Source organism: Tachysurus fulvidraco, chromosome 24, assembly GCF_022655615.1.
Source record: "Tachysurus fulvidraco isolate hzauxx_2018 chromosome 24, HZAU_PFXX_2.0, whole genome shotgun sequence".
NCBI classification, from domain to species: domain Eukaryota; kingdom Metazoa; phylum Chordata; class Actinopteri; order Siluriformes; family Bagridae; genus Tachysurus; species Tachysurus fulvidraco.
Window position 1 is genome coordinate 15,622,067 of NC_062541.1, and position 22,168 is coordinate 15,644,234.

Below are 22,168 nucleotides of genomic sequence, written 5' to 3' on the forward strand. Positions count from 1 at the left end.
AGAACAAACCTAGACATCCAGTTGCTAAAGTAAACACAGCCCGCCTCCTGTATATTACACACTCCTCCTCTCCTCCTCTCTAATCCTCCCTCCTGCTTTCAGAGACTTAGCCGGAATGATTCTTCGTCTGAGACTCAGGCAGTTTGCTTGGACTGACCACAGCCCCTGAGGTGAAGCAGGACGCCATGGGCTCCTGCGGAAAAGCGGATGCATAATGTAGACCGTTGCTCTGAGGTGGCATTTCTCACACGCTGTGTAATAATCTTCTTTTTGAATATGAGAGGGAGAGCGAGAGGGGGCAAAGGGAGACTCAGCCACGCAAGTATGGTAATGCGTTCAATATGATCCACTTATTCCCCAATGCAGAACCAAATCCAACATGGCTGCTGCGCACTTGCCTCCAAAGCACTGATTTGACACGGGCTTCCCGCGGCTGAGTAGATTGCACTTAAACACACGTCAGGAAGCGCTTTCGGCTACGCGGGAAAATGAGCATGCGGCATTTCGCAGTTGGAGGAATGGTCCTTACTAGACATGCCACATGCCACCTAGCTACCTGCCCAGAGGCTAAACTCAGTAAATGCTGATTATTCTGAGTTAGCATTTCCAATAAACGGCCATGATGTGTAGCATCGATAAAATAATTCTATAGAGGGGAAAATAACACCATTTTGCTATGTTGGACATAAAAATGGTCATTTGATGGAAACATTGAACACTTTTAGATGCTTTTATAAGCATGGCACGAATATTTTTTATAAAGCATGACTTCATAATATGAAGGCAGAGCGAAAAGTGAGAAAGAACGAGAACTAAACTTGGGTGTAATGAAGTATCCACCTGTCGTCTTCGGTTCTTATAGGCTCATGGAATTGAGTGATCTTCAGCTGAAGTGCTGGTGGACCATTTGCATTCAGAACTATTATAGAGTACCGTTCTAGTACGCCATTACTTATTTACGAATGCCCTCAGACTAAAGTCCTAACCAAATTAAACACCGTTATGCATCGACTTTCACACGATACTTATATAAAAGCAAAAAAATGAAGACAAAACTAAATAAATGGTTAACGACATACTATCACTCTCTAGTAGATACGTAACCAAATATGAGTACATTACTCCTGATCGAACCTATAACCTACTGCGGAGAAATTATTAGACACGTAAATATGCATCGGAGGTGGCTTTATTTTTTTAAAAAAATTTTATTTTTAATAACGCTCATCAAGACTGAGAATTATCTCATTATTCTGCATGATGAGACAAAATAAAAAACATGCAATATAAAGCTCATAGACAGAGTTGCCAGGTCTTTGCAAAATATCCAACACACTCACTCACTCACTCACTCATTTTTTTACCGCTCTTGGGTCACGAGGAGCCTGTGCCTATCTCAGGCGTCATCGGGCATCGAGGCAGGATACACCCTGGACGGAGTGCCAACCCATCACAGGGCACACACACACTCTCATTCACTCACACACACACACACTACAGACAATTTTCCAGAGATGCCAATCAACCTACCATGCATGTCTTTGGACCGGGGGAGGAAACCGGAGTACCCGGAGGAAACCCCCGAGGCATGGGGAGAACATGCAAACTCCACACACACAAGGCGGAGGTGGGAATCGAACCCCCAACCCTGGAGGTGTGAGGCGAACGTGCTAGCCGCTAAGCCACCGTGCCCCCGTCTTCTGTTTTTATTTATTTCTTTATAATTTTTGCCAGCACACTCTTATAACATAATTTCAGTAAAATGTAAATATACAAGCTTTGTAATTGGGAGTTTTAGTCTATATGCATTAGTGTCGTGTAGAATACGTCAGTATCCTTACAGTCAACGATACATCAATCCTACACACGATCTGTTTTTTTGACATATTTAGGCTGGCGTATCCAGGAGCGTGTGTGATAATGAGACTTTGCCAACTAACCTGGGTGTTGTAGATATGAGATGTTCAATCATCTATTTAATAATCCATCTGCCAATTAATCTAGTCAGCGGTGTTCAGGTCTACAGAAGGTTAATAAGGCTCAGCTGTGGCATGGTTATCCTGGGTAAATGTCACTTAGATGAGGGGCACACGCGGGTCAAGATCTCCCTCCAGATCTAAATTTAATCATACTGCGCGTCCACTGGCCTCCACTTCACCCTAATTAGTGCTGGCCTGAGCAGGAGTGTAATCTGCCATGCGCGGGCCTCAGACCCCTCTCCCCATCCCACACACACACACACACACACACACACACACACACACATATACATACATGAAAAAACACCCATCTTCCCTCACAACACCCCCCACCTGCCCCGCCATGTGCTTGGCTAACAAACAGGTGCTCAAAGTCAATCCCAAGGCCACCGAGAGTGTTAATGAGTAAAGAAATCCCGTCAGATGATGATCACCTTTTAATTTTTTTAGATGAATTTGATTTTGAATTCTTTTTCGATTCGCAGACCCGTTTTCCTGCCTCCGTTAAGCCGTTTGCTAATTATTTAAAAGACAGGCCGGAGGTTAATGCCGCAATATTGTTTGTAAAAGTGAGACACACGATTACAGTGTTTAGCCGTGTGGAATCGCTGCAGTGCTCCTCGGTCAAACCAGATGGACCGTATTGCTAAATTATTTAAGTCTGAATATTAATATAAATGAGAGAGAAAGTGGGTAATAATTCTCTTGCCCTACAGAAATGATTAACATAATTCTGATAAATAACTGGATGGCAGAATTGAGGTAAATTTATCTTAATTAATATCTTGAATCTACTTGGAAAAAGGTAAATGGCTCCACTGGGGCCAAAGATGTGCCTGTGTCTCTGTGTTTATCTGCAAACCCCTCTCAAAGCGTGCCATGGAGTGGCAGCTCGGAGAAATTAAGCAGATCCTAGGGTGTGTATTATGTTCACATGCCTCTCTCTCTCTCTCTCTCTCTCTCTCTCTCTCTCTCTCTCTCTCTCTCTCTATCTATCTATCTCTGTGTGTCTGTCTCACCCTCTCGTCGGTTTGATTTTCACACATTTTCATTTTCACAATTCCTCCATAACTCGCGCGTGTCGCCAAAGACAACAAGGTTCTTACAAGATAATAAACACTGACCAATTATTTTGGATGGTAAATGCAGCTGAATAGTTTCAATCATCAAACGTAGGAACAAATGTTAGATATAAATAAATAAGCGTAACAAACAAACACATCGACTTCATATTGTCTTGGAATTATTCTGCACTACAGAATTAGGCGTAAGAGTTTACTTACGTATTTAAACCTTCTCTTCAATTACTCGGGCTTAATAAAATATCATTCTCTTGTCTCCTAAGTTAAATGCAATAGGGACACATATTAGACTATCTACTTAAGAAATATTAGATTATGGAAAGACCGGGCTTTGCCAGGAGCCCGGGCTCAATCTTTGATAAATCTCTGTTAACTTAGAAGCTGTAGCTTACATCAAAATTTGACATCGGAGCTAACAAACAATGTGAAATTTCCATATTAATTAGCGCCAGGCACCGCGGGCTGCATTTCAATGACCGGCCGTTTTTAAGCTGTGAGGAGCTACAGCTCCGCCATGTGGAGCTCAGCTCGATGCCATGAGGAGCTCAGCTCGATGGAGAACATGGAAAAGTAACTTAAAACAGCATGGAAGTCACGTAAATTCTTTCCCTCAACCATTTTAGCACTTTTGCTGAACAGTACTCTGTGTTCTTCTGTCATTACCTGACTACGTGATGTAATGCATGCTAATGTTACTGCTAATGCTAATGTTAAGTTGATAATCTACTATGATTTAGAAGAAGGAAGGTTAGCATTAAACCAGATTAAAATGAAATAGACTTGAAATCAAATGTCACAATGACCCAGGATCAGAGTGACACGCTCATGAGGGGTCAGATGATTTCAGATGATTTCATGACTGTGCCGTTGATATTATTTGGCAACCAGATGGACTGTAAACCGCTGCTATGACACATGCTAAAACACAATGTCGTGTGGATCATCTATGACTTGTTTATCTGTTTATATATTGGTACATTTTGTGTATTTGCAAATGAATATATTTTTGTGTATATTTTGTCTAGTTTTGTGCAGTGCAAATTTTTGTATCTGTTGTATTTACTTTTTTTTTTGTTATTTCTATATCTTTTTTCCTTTGTGTTTTGCGGCTGTGTTCCACTGTGGGGATTAATAAAGTACTATCTATCTATCCATCTATCTATCCATCCATCCATCCATCCATCCATACATCCAATATACCGTACTCTCTTTATGCTGCTTGCACTCGTTTGCACACATGCACTTTATGTAGTACGGTGTAGCTCTTTGTTTTGTACTTGCTCTGTATTGACTCTTGCAGTTTTGTGTTTTAAATAGCAACACGGACCTCGAGGTACATTATATTTCATTACACCGTGTACCGTACCAGCTAGTTGAAACGACAAAGTATACGGTTAATTTATCTTTAATGTCCAGCTAGTTAACCACATTTTGTGTATTTGCTAACTCCATGCTAAAGATTCTCATCAAGGCTGATCAAACCCGATCCCATCATTCCTTGGTTTTTTTTTTGTTTTTTTTTTGCTGTAAAACACGGTTGATTAATTCCTAGTCTCTTCAATTACGGATCAGAGCTCACGTGAGCCTGATTACGGCGGTTCTCATACATCTGCATGTATTTTCACTTGTTTTACATTTATCAGCTGAGGAAAAGGAAAGCTCTGGAAATGGCTTGGAGGCAAAAGTCTATAATTAGAATGCAGATCAATTGGGTAGCAGGTAATTTACCTTTAGGGAGGGAAGTCTAATTATTGTCTTTGAAAACCTAATTTAGCATTAAACACTTCAGGTGTCTCCTCTCCTCTTTCCTGGGAAAAAAAAAATAACGGTAAAAGCTGTCACAGAGCATTGGTCCTGCTCCTACCTTTTCTTTGTCTCCTTTTCACTGTTTACATTTTAGGGATTAAAGCACATTTGATATGAATATAGATATTCCTGCTTGTAATCTCGGTGCCTGAGCTTATTCTTTTGGTTAAACGTTGCTAGCAGGTGAGGGCTGTACTCGACAGATGGTGTTTGTGAGTGACGCTTGTTCCCAGTTGATCGAAGCCCCAGGAAGCACAGGGGAGAACGGTCTCGGCAGAGCGTCGCACGCTGTCCGATGGCATATGTCGCTCAATGGCCTAGGCTTGCTGAAAGGATGCAGCTCACACCAGCCTCCCTTAGTGGCCCTGCTGAGCACATGGTGTTAATCATAGCCTCCTCCCTCAATATCCCCCATCTCCACACTCTCTGGACTGGTAAATAACCGAATACACTGAGTGGGCAGAAGGGGCACGCTTGGGCACAGCAATGGCTAAAAAGTAGTGCCTAGAAAAGGGAAAAAACCCAATGACTTTCCTTTTGGCTTGGGCTGAATTCTTACAGCCAGAGAATGAGCTATAAACACAGCTGCACCCGGGTCTTGAATGGACCATTGAAATGCAGAGGGTGGGAGAAACCCTGATGCTCAGCCGTGTCCAAATGGGAAGCAACAATGTGATAACACAGAAAAATGGCAATTAGGCCATGCTGATCCTAGACAAAGCCAATTCAGATGGCTATGAAACCTCGAGGCTAGGAAGTCTGAGCTGGCACAAAGTCTGATGCTGGGCCATGTCTCTTCCAGCTGGAGTGGAGACACCCCTCCGTACAGAACCGCCTCGGCCCGTCTTGGCTGTCTCTGGTCCTTGCTGGCCATCGGGGACGTAGCTTGTGTGTGTGTGTTTAATATGTGACATAATATGTGTGGGTTTTCCTTTCCCCTCTGCATATCCCGAAGACAAATACAGTCTGCCTTCATGCTATAACAGCCATTACTTAATTGTGCCGGATTTTCCGAGCAGAGTGTTGCTTTAATTAAGCAGCTAATTGCAATGTAGCTCTTGATTAGCTTTGGGGGATGGGAATGTTCAGGCAGCCTGATATGTTGTGCACACTTCAGAATCATTTACAGAAATTGAAGCTAATTTCGCTCTCTGTGTCTATGGCTGCATTAATTTAATTTGGGTTGCTTTTAGCTCATTAACACTTCTAATTAATACGTTGACATCACTATTAAGATGTCTCTTTGAAATTGGCGTCTCCAGATAATCAGGTTGGAGAAGGCTGACGGATGGAAAGAGATGGCGGCTGGAGAGGGAGATGAGACAGACAGAGAGAGAGAGAGAGAGAGAGAGAGAGAGAGAGAGAGAGAGAGAGAGAGAGAGAGAGGGAAGAGAAAGAAGAAGTGCACAGTAGGAGAATAAGGGAGATGGAGAGGGACTGTTCCATCCTCATTTGTAAATCACCAGCAGTGTATGATTATGAACTCTAATAGGGCTTTGTGGCAGGCTGGTAAATTGGAAATGAAAGGCAAGTTGATTGTTTTAGATTTGATGGAGGTTGCAGTGTGTGTCTAGGTGTGTATGTGTGTGCACTGGGGGGGCAATGCTGGTGCTGGGGTTGCTGGTACAGGCCAGATGCGGTACACAGCTGAATCCCACGGTCGACTGCTTCTGTGTTTGGGTTTGTCATTTTAATGAGCAGAATTTAGTGACTATGGAGTATAATCCTTAGGGTGAGACTGCAATCCAGTTCATCACCCTGTCATCACTCTCACCATGCTACGCACACACCCACAAGCCACATCATGGCCCGAAGTCGAATCATTTCCTCCTTGTATCTTTATAAAATTTTCCATTCTTCAAAATCTGTAACCGTTAGCTGAGCAAAGAGGCCTTCTCTAACCAGGGGCAGCCCGTCTGTTTCCTCTGTTCCATTGCTTCTGTAGAGGGCTGGCTTTCAGAAGCATTATCTATGATATGATAATAACTGCATAATTAAAACCAGCCAGGGGTGACATTATAAAAGTCTGAACTCGTCATCTCGATATTAAAAAAAAAAAAGCAGTTGTCAAATAGAAGTTGTTCATAATACGGCGTGAAAAAAAATGGCCTTTAAATTAACATGAAGGACGTTTGTACAGTGACATTTATGTGTAGACAATAAACACACACACACACACACACACACACACACACACACACACACACACACACGCAAACGCATTTGTGTGTGTGTGTGTGTGTGTGTGTTATGTAGAGCTTAAACACTAAAAAGCCAATAAGTACCCTAACGTATTCATGTTACATCATGAAAAGTGTTGGGGTTGGGGGTGTACATATTTATGTTTCACATAGTTCAAGAGCTGTCTGGGTGAAATAATGTGGTAAGTGAGTGACACCATGTACACAATCGACTTTTTTGCCCCCTTCTGGTCTTCTATCAGGAGCTGCAAATCAACAGGGAGGGAGGTGTGGTAAAGCACTGCTTATTTAACAGATAAATCAATGGTCATCTCCTGCACTTTCCCTAAAAGCTCTTTCTTTTCTCTCTCTCTCTCTCTTTTTTTTTGTTTTGAAGCATTCTCATGGATACAGTCCTGTTGTAAAAAGCCTTCTGTTTAGCACTTCATTAAAAAGTGCCTTGGAATAAGAGTCGCAAGGGACACGATCCCGGCGTCATGTGTAAAAGCCGTCAACAGCTGCATCAATTAACCCCTCAGGCCCCCCGGGGGCCTATTAGCAGGAGAAACACCCTTTAAAATTGCATATGCTTCCGATTATACTAGCAATGACTTGGGCTGGCTGGTAAATGGTCTTATTTGCTTTACCTATAGGGTTACATTTGTAAAACAATCCGCTGATGCGTACTCTTCTTTGTTGTAGCTGTGCCGGTGGATACGTATACGGACGAACGGATTTCACACAACCTGTCTGTGGCACGTCTTGAGGTACAAAGGCCAGCGTTTTACTGCGGGAAAGCTGCGCCGTACGCTCACCCACACACATGTACAGTGGTTACGGCAGACCTCTATGACCTCTCTGCACCCTTATTACCATGAAAGGCTTTTTAAGTCTTTTACAAGTCATAGAAATCTTTTGTAGTGCAAATCTTGCAGGATTTTCGGAAACGCTCGGTCGGTCGTACAGTGTTATGTCTTATACGGTGTGTCTACTGTCATCCGACTTGAGAAGTCTGAAAAGAATCGGTACGGCGAGGTGATCGAGACAGCTGGGAGTCCTGTAATCACTACAGGCAAAGACTTTGTGTTTAAGTTATTGCCAGCGCAGCGTGCTGATCGGCCAGTGTTTTAGCTTGTTATTGAAATTGTAAATACTGTAATGTAGAGAGTCGGCTCTGAGGGGAGCAGGGAAATTTACACTTTCACTGCAGCTCAGCTTCCCTTGGAATAAATGCAACATAAAACTCTCTCTCTCTCTCTCTCTCTCTCTCTCTCTCTCTCTCTCTCTCTCTCTCTCTCTCTCACACACACACACACACACACACCCAGGACAGGTATCCAGAGTTATAAATGAACGTCTGCTCTCTGCACATTCGGAGAACTCGCAGCACCACCCCCTGTGATCATGCACTTCAGACATGCTCCATATTTTGCATGTAATTAATAGAAAGCTATTCAGTTTAATCCAAGGTGAAGCTCATTAATTCAACTCTTCTTTTTTTCCCCTCACCAAATCACCAAGTGATTTCTTCAGCAAAGGTATTTTGAACGTTAATGCTGTGACTTGCTCTAATGCAACCAGACATTTTGAGGACACCTCGGAGTTTCCGGAGTGGGGTAAAACCTCGCGAGTACGCATAAGCGTTTGTGAGACATAATTATAATGACATGCCTCCATCTTTGAATTTTCCGCTGATTCCCACCTCCTTTGTTTTGTGGAAGAAATGTAATATTAGGCTGAGTTTTTAATAGCCACGATAGGATGAATCCGAACAGCTCGTACCATATGCGCTATAGGTTGCCAGTCTGCGTTTCAGAAATGAGCGCCTTGGTTTTTTCCGTGTTCGGTCAGGAAGTGTTAGAGGGAGACAAAAAAAAAAAAGACAACAGACAAGATGAATCCAAGCAACAAGCAAGCACTCGGCACTCATCGGAGTGCTGTAGACAACGCAGCCCGGCTGCATTAGCAACCCCCAGACCAAATCAAGAGTAATAAAAAATCATTCATTTTGGTTAATGAGGATATTAACAGCCACAGTGGTGTTTAAGCACAAACAAGAACAACAACATTAATAATTGCAACTCTCTGGCGTTCAGCTGATGTAAGCTTTTAATAATTAACAAGTCTTTGTCTTATCCCCTAAAGGGTTGCCTCCTATTATCCACCCAAGTTACAAACGGGTAATTACTCTGCCACTGGATGGTCAAAACAACTAGCTCAGATCTCTCGCAGTCAGTCTTCATTTTAATCAATTCACCCTCCGTAAGAACACGTCTTGTTATCAAATAGCAAACCTGATATTTTGATGTATTTAGCTTCCATTTCTCCCCCATGTTTATTAGAGGATTACTCTTTTTAGCTCCTGTGTTTACATATTAGTGCTAATCCAATTGAGTCAACAAGGGCACTTAGCATTGGCAGAGAACTGGGGCTTACACAAGTGGGAGTGGTTATTAATTTAAGACTTATTCACTATTTTAAGCTTTCAGGGTAACGCTACTGAAACATCTGTTGTGACAATCCTAGCAAATTGAGCACTTTCTAGGTTAAATACTTACTGCTGTGTCAAGGCTCTGCTCTGTGTACAGTATGCAGTGCCGCTTCTGGTCTGCAGAGGGTGCTGATCGGAGTATTAGGAGAAATGACACCCGCTGTGCTAAGTATAGTGTTGGAAGAGGAAAGAAAGGACAAAACAAGTGCCTCTGAGGGCAAGAGGCACTGGAGGAGATCTAGGTGTCAAAACCAGGAGAGCGGGAGTGGCCGGACGCTTTGTGCTCGGATTGTTGGGGCTGATTTAAGGGCCGGTGTCTCTAATGACCATGTTGATCCTTGAGCCGAGCCACGACCCTTCCCCGTGACCCTCGACCTCCAGGACACCTCCTGTCAGCTAAAACTAATTAGTGTTTGATGACGTGTGACGATTGCACTTTAATGACAAAACTAGCGGCCTCTTAGGACCTTCAGAGAAAATAACACGACGGTGAATGTGACAAACAAAGCGTGACACATTGCACTAATAAGATATCATATGAAAATATGGCTAATTAATATAGAGTGCATAACTACACACTTTCTTTTGCAGGAGTCCCATGATTGCAATATCATACCATAATACCCGGTAGCCTCTTTCGGTGTTGTCCTAATTGTGTATAAGCGCAGATGTGCCTCACATCAGGAAAAGAAAACACTGGAGAGAATTCCCTGTGCAAACAGCTGCCTGGAATCCTCAAACAGTTTAATTTCATTTAGTGCTGCTGCTAACCTGCCTGTCACGCCCATCCACATCCAGTGCAGAATTTATTCCTCGTACAGTCTATTGGTTCATCAGCAGACCAATATTTGTGTACTTCGACCGTTTATCCTCCCCTAATTAGTCCCAGATCAATACCCCCAATTGATTTAGCAATACACTTTAGAAGAGCTTTAGAAGGTGTCATATAGCAGTGTAGTGTGCAAGTTTGCCATTAGAAGCTTAATGTGCTGAAATAGGTGGCAGCTTTAAGGAAGAAAAATGCCCCCATTTACCATTAGCTGGCTCCAAGATGCATGCTTTGACACGAGGCGGTGGCCGTGCCTGTGCTCGGATGAGAGTTTTATCATTAATCATTAGTTGCTTTCTCTCTTTCCTTTAGGCCTGCGCTTATGCTGGCTAATTAAGCAGTGCAGGGTGTCAGTGATGCTGGGAGACTTCCCCCATCGTAGCTGGGGAGCCACTCCTCCAAAGAGGAACGTGGCGTGAGCTGGCTTTTGTCATCTCTCCGTCCCTGTAGCGGAAAATGCTATTGAGAAGAAAACCTCAATAACAGCAATCACAATCATATTCGCACTACACACTCTTCAACTCAGACAGCCTGCAATGGTGTAAATTAAGCGCGGAACTGTGCACGAGCCCTCGTTTGTGAAGGGGCAGGTCGAGTCCTACGCACTTAATCCATAAAAGAACAGAAACAGGGAAAAGACCCACCACAAAACATTTCCATAACCATGGGCAGGATATTGGAGGCCAACACGGAGTGTAGAAAAAAACAAAACAAAACAAACAGGTTTGGTACTGTGATTGTTCGGTGTGTTTAAAAGCAACGATGGGTTATTTTTACATCAAAAATAATGATAGTGAATAATACACGCTCGGTGTGAGACAGGACCACTCTTGCAAAGTAACACCCATTAAAAGCTCATTTGCACCGTGGGGCAGTTCGTTAATGCAGGGAATAGTGAAATCACACCAATAGAGCACAGAGTAACCCCAGGGCACTGGCAGGAGCTGGGGTTCACCCTGCCAACAAACTCAACCCCACAGCTCATTTACACTGGGGATTACCACTGGCCAGGGTGTTTACAGTTTTATTGTTTATTCACATGTGAGAGAGTGCAGCGTAAGACATCTGTCATCGTTTTCAGCATGGATACACCTCATTTATGTGTATGCTCTGTCAAACTCACTACGTGTCAGATGGAACGGATTAAAACATCTTTATTACTTATACAGTTCTCTGTAATGTACACTACAGAGGATGTATAAACATAGTGTACACAAACACACACACACACACACACACACACACACTTACATGCTTAATTTGACAATTAGTTAGACCTTAAGTTTTCTGTTTAGTATTCCTTTTTTTTTCTGGTGAAGAAATATAACACGATAAAGTCTTTCACCTTTCACACTTGCTATAATGACACACAGCAGGTGGGAATCGACTAACGTCGTAACACAAGCAGTACATTTCACAATTTTCTAATGAAAACGTTCCTTTATTCACAGGGTTTATTCCTGTCCACAGATCTCTCTCTCTCTCTCTCTCTCTCTCTCTCTCTCTCTCTCTCTCTCTCTCTCTCTCTTTCTCTCTCTACCCTGTTTATTAGTCTCTAATTCTAGTTCATTATATATAATATATACCTGACAATTATTGTCACTATACATGTTATTACATAATGTTATAAATGATGCAAGTATATTATTGTTTTATTAGAAATACCTTGAATTGAATACAACATAATAATAATAATAATAATAATAATAATAATAACAATAATAATAATAATAATAATAATAATAATAATAATAATAATACAATTACAAAAAGTAATACTAATGCATATTATTATAATATAGTAAATATTAATTAATGATAATATGCAGATATATGCATATATGTATCTCTCTCTCTCTTTCTTTCTCTTTCTATCTGTTTACACGCACACACACACACACACACACACACACACACACACACACACACACACACACACACACACACACACACACACACACACATATGTGTATGTATAATAATTAATGATAATAAAAAAAATGACTACATCATTAATATTATTGCCCCTACCGCTACTTATTATTATTATTATTATTATTATTATTATTATTATTATTATTATTATTATTATTGGCAATAATAATTATAATAATAATTATAATAATAATTATAATAATAATTGATATCATTTAATCAAATAATCATTTATATTATTTATTTTTAGTTTGTTTGTATGTTCATTGGTCTGTTGTCCTTCCAGCACTGTTGTGGTGTGGTGTAGGCCAGGCTCAGGCTGCAGTTCAGTGGAGCTCCAGCAGATGCCCCGCTCTTTCGTGCCCCATGGCTCATCCCCAGCGGAACGCTCTGTCTCGGGTCTCAATGAATTTCCCTTTCTTTTCATCACTCTGTGATGTCCAGCTGCTCCTGTCAACACCTTCTTACTGCAGGCAATTCATCGCTACACACTGGCAGCTGAGACCTCCTTGATGAACTTCAATCTGCTCTCCGTGGAGGGGCCTCACGTCCCGGCTCTGGCTAATCAAGCGCAGGGAGGGGGGAGGGGCCACACGGACAGATTGACTCCAGAGTTACGCCCCTAATTATCTTCTCGTTGGCCTTGTGCTGCAAGCTGGTGCCCTTAGAACACGTAATAAAAAGCAGAAGAGGATCCACCCAGACACTCACCCACCCATCCGAGCGTCGGTGCGAGCGGCTCTATTTATATTTTAAAGGGCCCCATGAAGACGAAGCATTCCTTATGCGCTCTACGATAAGTCTCCTGCCGCGGGTCTCCATTATTCCGAGTCGGTATAAAACACCCCGCCCCCCCCGGACGTGCAGCTCTCTCGAAGGCCTTCCCGAATTTTATTAAAGCCCCTTCAGGGTCATGTTTAACATGTCCACAGGCAATCAATTCACCTTCACCCCTCATGCTACTCCAACCTAAGCTGCCCTTAATAACCAGGCAACGGTGAATTACTGATAAGGCGTTAAGGTCTCTGACCGATATATCCTTCCCTCTATATATTGAGGAGGTTGGGGTATCCAAGAGAGAAATGTAGCTTTTTAAATGCATGTCCTGAAATTAAATAATCTGACGCAGGGGGAAAATGGAGAAAGTCCACAACCCCATCACGGTCTTCTCAGTGTGTTTGTTTTGGACACAATGGGAAAGCGAGAGACTTGTGGAAATTAGTGTTGGTAAAGGTAGAGTTTGGTGTTTTTAACGTAGCTTAATTAAACTGTCAGTTTTGTGGCTACAGCGGTGGGTAAGGCTAATTAGCGGTAAGGCTAATTTTGTCTGTTGGATTGAATTAATTTCAGCTTGTGTTGAATTCTCATGCCCTGTTGAATGGCGTCTATTCGTCCCGAGATAACGTACAGAAATGAATTTAATCTTACATTTTTAAATTGTGCCATGATGATTTTTGTGATGTTGCTATTTATTTTTTCCTTTTATTTCTTTTTTATTTTACTTAAAGAAACCCCAGCTATGATATAATTTGTATATATTGCTTATATAGTCTTAGACACACGGCGCAGCTATTAGAGCAGTTCTGGTTCTGTTAAATCAGCAATATTCATCATCGTAGAACAAAAGACAAAAGTGATCTCACCTCAAGACGTGTCTAATATAGGACATATGACTTTTAGAATTTTATGGATCCTGATGATCTTTAAAAAAAATTTTGTGATCAGATTCATTTAATGGATAATTTGCATGTGGTTCTAACAAACAGTGCTATTTGTGCATGCCTTATATTTATTATTTTTAGTTAGTATTAAATAAGTATTTTTTATTTTTTTGGACCATGGAGTTATTTGTAAAAGCCTTATTACTTATTTATTACAATATAATATGAGCAACATGTATGTATTTATTTTTTCCATCCTTGTATGAGAACCGAGTTGAAACGTGGTTAGTACAAAAAATGTTAGACACTGAGATAGAACACGTTCTATGCTATAAAACACATGAACACATTAAAAACATTTTAACGATATTATTCTCATCTCAAATATGACAGTAAGTATTTCTACATACTGACCAGAGCAGAGAAGCCGAGAGTTTTAAATCTTTTATTTATTTGCTTTAATAAATGATCGTTTGGATGATTTGCTCCTCATTAGTGGAGCTCACATACAGTATGTATCCTGTCTTCGTTTATAAACTGTTTGTAAACCGTTTGACATTTTGTCATCTCTTAAAAATATGTGACTCTGCATTAATGTGTCAGAGAACGTGTGCAGATTTTTAGGAGCGATTTTAATTTCAACTTTCTGTATTTCCTTGAGGCTTCTGAACTTTAAGCTTTTCTGCTGCTAACCTTCTGTGATAGTAAAAAGCTACACGGTCCATAAAAGAGGACTTTTGTATTGTTCGCTCGGCAAATTCACTATTTTCCACTTCCACTATTTTCCTCCGTGTCAGCGACCCCTGTGTAGGTTTTTACCTAACAAGCATGTAGAGAGTGCTACATTTGCCCCTATTTGACAGTGACTAATTGCTGCTAGGATGCGAGCTGCTTGTTAGGCCAGTGGAAGTTAGCCCAATTTTAGCTCGGCTAAATTCATTATTCTCTCTTTTCTCCGCTGACTCGCTACTCATCAAGTTAAAGCTAGCGGCACAGACCGAACATGATAATGCCTCACAAGTCCCTCACTTCCTGTGCGTTTGAGAGTTTCAGGAGAGAAGGTGGACTGGTTGTACAGTAAGGACAAAAGTTTCAAGAATAATTAAAACCGAGTCAAATCCATGTTCGAATTAGACTCCATTCTGTATTTTTTTTTAATGGTTATGGTCACACTTGTTCATGGGACAAGTTGCACGTGGTTCTAACCAACAGTGTTAATTGTGCTTGCCTTACATGTATTATTTATCCAATTAGTATAATTACAAGCTATGTATACAGCATTAGTGTTGGTACTGAGCTCAGTAAGAGTAACAGAAGTCAGTAGCGAAAGTAGTAAAAGTAGTACAATAATAAATCATGTATTGAATGAATTGTTGCCTTTTTCTCGAAAACATGTAATATATTATTATATAGAACACATCAGAACATACCATACCGTTGTCCTTTAAACACGTGGATAACATCGAGCTGATGAAAGAGAGAGTTTATTTGTCAGCTCGTGATGTTTTTGTGCTCTGTTTAGTTCTTTTAGCACGTTACCTGTTCAGCTACGGCTGACGGGATGTGTACCGAAGGACGTGTAAGCAGGGTGTCAGTCATGTCGAAGCCCCTCCTCTCGTCAGTCCTCTCTCACATTACCTGCCTGCTGTTTGGTTATTTGCGTCGACTATTTATCTAAAATACCCACATGAGGTCCGGCAATTAAATCAAAGCTGGGCTCTGGGCTGAAGGCGTTGTTGGTGAATTTAGCTGAGGTGCTACATGTGTTATTTGACCCAGTATGCGGTGTTTTAGTGACCCAGCAGACAGATGGCAGTCTGAGAGACAGAGAATCAGAGCCAGGGTACGAAATGTTCATCAGAGTCTCCTAATAATGCATGTGGGCAAAAATAAAATCTTTATCTCTTCCTTTTTGGGCCTTGTTTGTTTGCTTGATCGATCTTTCCTTCTTTGCTTCTTCCTTCCTTCCATCCATCCATCCATCCATCCATCCATCCATCCATCCATCCCCACGTTCTTCCCCACCCCTTTACTCCCCCGACTCCCGCCCGCATCCCTGGACAGGTTTCAGCGTTTAAATTTGAAAATGATTTGTCCTGCCCCTTTAATAATAGATGAGAGCACTGACTTGGGGTCCCTTCAATAAACTCCCTCCTCGCTTTAATTAGTGAACAAAAAGCTCAGTCTGCTGAGGACTCAGGCTCGGGTTCTGTGTTGGTAATTAAAACTGAAACCACCAAAAGCAGACAGGAGGGGAGGAGGAGAAACGAGAAGACAAAGGAGAAGAATAAAGAGGAGGAGAAGAAGAAGGAAAGAGAGAGCGAGATAGAGAGAGAGAGAGAGAGAAAAAGTCTCTATTTTTATAGTGCGTGCAGGCTGTTTGGTGCCGAGTGCCCATGGAAGGTTCGGCAATAAAGAGTGATAATGAAGGTGTAAGAACTCTTGGGGCCAAGCCGGGCGCTCGCTACAATGGCTGCTCTCACACCAGACTGAAATACAGGGAGCAATTAGAGGAGGCTGCGTGCAGACTGGCCACTGGAGATTAGTTAACACCTCAGGAGCTGCGCTTCAGGACAGGCACATGCTTGTTTTCCTGCCTCACTATTTGCTTTCTTTAAAAAAAAATATATAACACACTAATGCCACAATAATGGGAGGCTGGGAGTTTGTTTGTCTCATCAAAAGAAGCGTTTTTCTTGTGGAGGACGATGACAGGGGTCGGGTCGTTGCTAGTAATCAGTGATTGGGGCATTAGAAATATTTTAATGTATATTTTGTTTGTTATTTTTTTTTTTTTTTTTTTGGAGGTTATTACTGTTAAAGATCGTTATCTGGAGTGGCCGAGTTAGCGCTAGCTGTTGGAGGATTACGGTCCTGGTGAAGTCGCTTTCCTGTTTTTAAAGTCATTTCACGGTGGGCGCTCTGAAAAGCTCGGAGAGTGCCAGTAACCTTAAGCCTGATCGCTAATCCAAAAGACATTGTTAATAGAGGCCACATATGAGCTGTTAAGCTTGTATATTCATAATGTTATTTAATTGGAGTCATAAAAAGCCAATTAACTTCACCCACTCACAGGAACAGACACACACACACACACACACACACACACACACACACACACACACACACACACACACACACACACACACAAAGAAGTAACACAAAAAAGACAACGTACACGTAAGTGCTGCACCGCTGGACTCTGCACTCACCATTAGGAAGAGTGCAAATCACCAGCCATCAGAGTCAAACCTGTAAAAGTGTGTTGCAGAGATGCATGAAGGAAACAAATTAATCTTCCTTTCTTGCTCTCTTGCATTCTTCAGCTTTTATTATATACATATCGGTGGTTTTAATGTTTTGGCTGATTGGCATATATATGTGTGTGTGTGTGTGTGTGTGTGTGTGTGTGTGTGTGTAGTCTCTCTCTTTATATATATAAGGCAGTAAGTGAACTGTCAGTTGTGTATGTTATGTAAGCTGACGTGTTGAAAGCATGAAAAATGGGTGACTGTAAAATCGTGATGGTTAGACGACTGGATCTGAGCATCTCCATCAGCAGCAGCAGGTCCCAGTATATGCACTGGTTAGTATTTACCAAAAGTGCACCAAGGAAGAACAACCAGTGATAGGTTCATGGAAACCCAAGGCTCATTGATTCCTCCATCTGGTCTGATCCTACAGAAGACCTACTGTAGCACAAATTGCTAAAAATATTAATGCTGACTCTGATAGAAAGCAGTCAGATCACACAGAGCATCTCAGCTTACTGCGTACAGTATGAGGATGCTGCATAGATTTCAGAGTGACTATTATCCTCTACTGCTTGCTGATATTATGAACGCTAATTCGTCTCCACTTCCTTCTCTTTTTCTACCCATCACGAGGCATCCGGAAATCTGGACCATGGAGCAATGGAAGAAGGAGGTCTGGTCTGATAAATCAGGTTTACTTTTACATCCTTTGAACGTCCGGGTGCGAGTTGGTCCTGACATCCATGTGGATGTTACTTTGACATGTAGCACCTACTTAAACATTATCCCAGACCACATTGTCTGCCCCTGATTGGCAACAGTATTCCCTAACACTAGTGTCCTCTTTTGCCCCTTTTCCATCGAGGCAGTTTGAGTGCAGGTTCGGAGCCTAATTTAGAAACAGTTCTTTCTGTTTTGACAGCCAAAGCACCGGCTCTGAACCAGGAAAAGTGGTTCTTAAGTAGCACCAAAACATTGCTGGTCTAGACTTAAGAACCGCTTGGATTAGGGGCTGTGGGCGGGGCTTCTGTTAGCACATTTGTTAATGTACCTTAAGTATACTAATGTTTAATACACTTTTACTTTACCGCAATATGATCAATTATCAGCACACATGATAGTAGGTACAGTAGCTACATGCTAAGGCTAACTGTGTTAATGTGTTCTGTGTTAATGATAAAATAATGTCATGTACTTTCTTGATTACAACCTCCGTTTATAAAGATTACATGGAGCTGCACGTACATGTTGGATTCGCCGCGTTTAGGTTCACAAGGCCATGAGCATTAACAGTAAAGCAACATCCGCCATTGTTGTTGTGTTTGTGTTTGCCGCTGCTGCGCTAACGTTGCTGCGCCTGGAAACGTGAGACGTATACAGTGACGTCAGACTCGGCTCTGTGACGGCTCTCAAATCGGTGGAAAGGCAAACCGGTTCTTAGAAGGTTCGCCAGTGGAAACAACTTTGAACCAGCACCAGCACTAGCTCTGATCCAGCACCCGGTTCTTTTTGGTGGAAAAGGGGCATTTTAGCACTGCTACATTGCAGAAATTGTTCAGGAATGGATTGAGGACCATGAGGAACATGATATAGAGTTCAGGGTGTTGCCTTTAAATTCTTTAAACCTCAGTCTGATCGAGCATCTGTTGGATGTACTGGACAAACAAATCCCATCCACGGGGGCAACTTAGTATCTGTTGCTAACGTTGTTGTGTGAAATACAACAGCACACCTTCAGGGGTCAGGTGGAATTCATGCCTCTGGTAGCACAAGGGGGACCTTAATGTTATGGCTGATCTGTATGGAAAATATAACAAGAATCACAAGCAATGTCGGATCAGTCGAATCGGAGCCATTTAAATTCGAATGCGGGTGAAGTGGAAGAGGCAGACGTTGTCAAATATGATGCTTGAATGAAAATCTAAACCTTTGAATACCTCTAAGCAATGTACCTCAGTGCGATTAACTGTAATGTACCTCAGTGAATTAGCTGTAAATGGTTCCTTCTCTGTATGTGTGTCTTCCAATTTAAAATCTCATTATTCATATAAGATCCCGAACAAGGTGACTCTTAGGATAGATCAAATAAGTGAAGATAATCTTACCGGTTAGTTTTATGCAAATGGAAAAAATGTATTGAGTCAACTAAAAGGAGAATAGGGAATCAAATAAGCTAATAAGACAGACAGGGTTACGGGAATTGGGCTTCCGACTACTGTAGGTCGCCTGGCTCGGCTTTCAGCTTCGAGCCATTGTAGACGAAGTTGCCAAAGCGTATTCGTTTAAAGAGCGAATTTAGGTATTCCTTCCTTTGGCTTTGTATTAGAATGTGTTCTAAGATTTTTTTTTTTTTGGATGAAAACCTAAAGTTTGAGCAACTTATGATGAGAAGTGATCACTTTAGGTACAGAATCTGAACTTCCTGACACGATGTTCAGTCCATTAAGTACACTAATGAATTCTCAACTGAAGCAGCACTTCAACTACACACACACACACACACACACGCACACACACACACTCATAGATATCACATGTGAGAGTTTAAGCTCATCCATTATTCACACTATAAATAATGTAAGATTCATTACACAGAAGTGTGAAATTTGACTGTTCCCTCCACCCCCCTGCACGACTACGACTACATATAAAGATAAAAAAATAAATAAATTAGGTGATGCAATTTGTTCTTAACCCAAAGGGTGTGCTAAAATGACAAATACAATCCTACGATGTTATCGTAACCCTTCCAAATACGGCTCAGAGGTTGTAGTTCTTATACGATGGCACGCAGTTTAGGAAGCTGTTTTATTTATTAACCTGTGAGTTTAACCTCTCCAGGTAAGGATACTATATGCTAGGTATTTAATTTGTTCTCTGGCTTTATTTGTATATTACCTCACTGCGTCGTTTTGTAAGCTCGTCTGAACTCCGCTCCACGCACGCTTTAAACCTTTAGGCTAATTATCAATTTACTTCCTCCGTACGAGAAATACTACGTCGCACCAAACGTTCATTCCTGGTTCTTTCCCCCTCTTTTTTTCCCATTTTACTCAAAGCTTTGGAAAGACTTTTTTTTTGTACTGTGGATTTGTGAGATTTATAGCAAAGACAGCTGTGTGTCAAGTGCTCTGAGCTCCTGTCGACCACCCACCCCTCTTCATTTCATATTAGGACTCCTTTGAACGTCGAACTGCTTCCCCCGAGACGCCGACATGCCGTGTGAATGTGAGGATGTGAAATTACAGACATTTAAGCACGACTGCCTGGAATTATGGCGGAGATGAGAGAGGCTGTGGATGCAGCTGGATTTCAGAAGCCCGCCGTATTTTATGGCTCGAACAAATTCTCATGTTGTACTACATCTGCGATGATACGGCAGTATTTCTTCCTGTCGAAGCGGTGGTGAGATAAGATCTACGGATCATAGGAAGCTAAACGCAAAAAAAAAAAAACCGTTATGCTGGATACGCATATGTAAGGATAGTGAAGATTTCTTCAATCCATGACAGAAATTCTAAACAGAGATGCGGCGAAACGTATAGGAACAAAACCGGCCGAGTCGGAGATCCTGTCCAGGATGCGTGTACAGTGTGCGTACAGGAGGAGGAGGAGGAGGAGGAGGAGGAGGAGGAACCGAAGGTTTGATGGATTCTTCAGGCTTGTCAGAACGTAAGCAGACAGGAAAACAAATCAGAGTCGGACGGCAGGCCGTGAAGAATCTGCCCTTCCTCGTCCTCCTCTTATTCCTGCCAGTTTGACTGGGATCAAAGCAGGAGAACCTGGTTACATGACCTTCTGACCTGACCCATCATGTCAACACCAGATCTAATGCTCATTCATCAGCGGTGATGAAAAGCCAGTGTGTTATAAGTGAAATGTGAGATTCACCGATAAACGCATCGGAAAAGACGGATCTGTAACGTCCGCTAGCTGCACACGGGACACCTTCTAATGCTACAGTTTGCGTAAAGAAATTTTATTAATAAATAAATAAATAAATAAATAAATAAATAAATAAAAATAAAAAATTCCCTCCATTTACATGGAAAACACATATTTTCATTTTGGATTAACAATTTGAGACCCTTTCCTTTTTAGATTTGTCCCCAGCATCGTAAACAACTGGAATAGATTAAAAATGTTCAGTGCCTATGTGCACTCTTCAGACTGGCTATCCTGTTTGATCTGGCAGCATATTAATCATTTGTGTCAATAAAAAGCGTGGTGAATGCAAATATCCGGGCTAGCCGTCAATAAGTAACCATGAAAGCAGTGCAAATTAACCTCTAAATGTCATGGGAAAACCCAATACCAAATCCATTATCCACTGATAGGTAGAAAATGCTCATATTACTCTGTTGCTTTACAGGCTAAAGGGGGAAAGGAAGAAATAAAGAGTCGAACACGAGTACCTCGGAGACGTGTTCACATCTCCGGCTCGACGCTAGTCTTCTCGGCCGACGGCGAACGTGTGAAAGGGGTGAAAGTGCTCGCACGTGCGAAAGCAGAAGCACGGTAGCAGGGATAACTAGCATCATCTTGAAGCATCACCAGCTCTTTTTTTTTTTTTTTTTTTTTTTTTTGTTATTGTTTTGCAAGAAATAAATAAATAAAGACAGAAAAACAAGGTCTGTTTTTATCCAGAATTTTTCTCACAGGATATTTTGAGAAATATCTCGTCTTTTGTCACATCCCAACTTCGTAGGCTTTGAATTTATTCCAAGCACAAACATTTCTTTCCTACCCACCAGCACATTTTTATAAACGCCGATAAAGACGAGAAGACACGCGCTGCTAAACCCTGTCCCTGTCTTACACGTTGTTCTTGTAAAGCACGGGAACTTTTAACTAAAGTAACTGACAGACTCCAGACTGTAGAGTTTAGTGTACATTACAGTACATGTCATTATATCATAATGATGGTCAATAAATGTGTTAAAAATAAACA

At 41.6% G+C, this 22,168-nt stretch overlaps 1 protein-coding gene across 1 annotated transcript in view; it reads left to right on the forward strand.

Annotated features, from left to right (window-relative positions):
- micall2a (mical-like 2a) overlaps positions 1-14,391 on the forward strand; it is a 37,001-nt gene extending 22,610 nt beyond the window's left edge. Inside the window, exon 19 of the transcript XR_003444798.2 lies at positions 12,589-14,391. The gene's annotated coding sequence lies outside the window, so the exon portion shown is untranslated. The remainder of the gene's footprint in view (positions 1-12,588) is intronic.
- Positions 14,392-22,168: the final 7,777 nt, after the last annotated feature.